Consider the following 2,089-nt stretch of genomic DNA (forward strand, 5'->3'; position numbering starts at 1 on the left):
TTTCATTGAATTTCTTATCACTAACCGCCATATAGGTGTTAATGATCTTGGTTTGATTATCAATCAATTCCTCCAAATTAGTCCTAGGAGAAGAAGGTTGTGAATAGGAATTTTCACCTTGAGTCTTTGGAACAAATCCGGGTGGGGGACCTCTTTGAGCATTGTTTTGAAAATTGCCCCTTCCTTGATTGTTCCAAGTACCCCTATTTTGATTTTGACCATAACCTTGATTATGGTTACCACCACCTTGATTATGGTTACCATTACCTTGGTTATGATTTCCATAACCTTGGTTTTGATTACCATAGCCTTGGTTTTGATTACCATAATTTTGGCTTTGATTTTGGCCACTATAACCTTGGTTATTATGGTTACCACGAGAACTTTGATTCCCTTGGTTCCTATAACCACCACCATGATTATAGTTGTCAAAATTGCCTTGGTTTTGGTAATTCCTATTCCATTGGCCTCTTTGATTATCAAACCTTTGAACATTGTTGTTTGACACAAAATTCACATGCTCACACTCATTGTTATCAAACTCATCAACACATTCAGTATTGCAATTGCTAGAATCATGATCATATGATCCACATGCATCACAAAACAAACATCCCATAGGCATATTATGTGAAGTAGAAGGGATTTGAGAGTTAGAAGAAGTACCTCTCCCCTTAAATTGGGAGGGAAGATTTGAAGCTTGAGAAGAGGAAGAAACACTCTCCAACTTGGCTTTGATTGCGGTCATCTCCATTCCCAAGTTTGTCATTTGAGAGGAAAGATTGTTGATGGCATTAAGATGGTCCACCGAATACAACGAAGATTGCTTGCTTGAAGAATCTCTTTCCCCATCTTGCCAATCTCTATAGTAAGTCACTACATCCTCTATTATGTCCACAACTTCTTCTTCGGTCTTGTTCATGATAGGACCAACGACCCCTCCATCAAGACATGATTTGCCTTGAGGACTCAAACCACCATAGAAGATTTGGATCACTTGATATGTTGGAATTCCGTGGTAAGGACATTCTCTTTGTTACTCCTTGAATCTTTCCCATGCTTCATAAAGACTCTCATTTGGCTTTTGCTTGAACCCTTGAATTAAAGCCCTTGCCTCCGCCGTTTTCTTTTGAGGATAGAAACGGGACAAGAAAGCTTTAGTGACATCATCCCACGTTCTCAATGAATTGGGCTTCACCTCTTTGTCTAGCCATTCCAAAGACCTTCCTATGAGGGAGAAAGGAAACAACTTAAGGCGGATAAACTCTTGAGACGCTCCATTAACCTTGATTGTGTTGCAATATTTTTCAAACTCCTTAAGATGGTTCAATGGGCTCTCATTCTTAGCCCCACTATATTGTCTCCTCTCAATTAGGGTGATCATTGCCGGCCTAATTTCAAAATCGTTTGCCGGTGTTGTAGGTGGAGCTATGCCGCTCTCGAACCTATATGCACCGGGCACTCCCAATTCTTTCAAAGCAACTCTTGGTTGTTCACCCATGACTTGCTCTTGTTCAATCTCTTCTTCGCTTGAGGAACTATAATCCAATGTATTGTTTGCTACTCTCCTCCTTGAGAGAGTTCTTTCAATCTCCGGATCAAAGGGAACAATTGAATGATCTCGGGACCTATGCATACAAAACTCAAAGAAAATATAAGTAGCACGGCTACAAGTGTAGCCTAAAGTGTAAAATCTTTTTGTATTTTGCAAATAAAGTGGAATAGACTCAACAACAACATGCACTCAAAGCACCATTCCCCGGCAACGGCGCCATTTTGATGGGATGAAGAACAGTAGGTCGTTGGGCTACCACCCCACCCAATCAAACAAAATTTGTAACTCAACAAACCCCTATAAAGTGTAGTGGTAAGTCAAGGTCGAACCCAAAGGAATGGAGGTTGAATGTATATTGCCTAGGTCAAGCTATTCTGATGTCAAATAAAGGGGTTTATGAAGGAAACTAGAGCTAGAGCTAAATGATGCAAGAACTTGTATGAAATCAATCTAAAAGACACCAGGGCAATGGATCCACATGTAATTGTAATGGAGAATGGTAATTTGGGAGGTCAAACCGACTAAGTCAAGTGA

At 40.2% G+C, this 2,089-nt stretch overlaps 1 non-coding gene across 1 annotated transcript; it reads left to right on the forward strand.

Moving 5' to 3' along the window:
* Positions 1 to 1,010: 1,010 nt before the first annotated feature.
* LOC145609816 (small nucleolar RNA R71) lies at positions 1,011 to 1,116 on the forward strand. The gene has a single exon (XR_014106102.1). It is a non-coding gene; the product is annotated as a small nucleolar RNA R71 (small nucleolar RNA).
* Positions 1,117 to 2,089: the final 973 nt, after the last annotated feature.

Source organism: Chenopodium album, chromosome 23 (assembly GCF_948465745.1).
Source record: "Chenopodium album chromosome 23, dcCheAlbu1.1, whole genome shotgun sequence".
Taxonomy (NCBI): Eukaryota; Viridiplantae; Streptophyta; class Magnoliopsida; order Caryophyllales; family Amaranthaceae; genus Chenopodium; species Chenopodium album.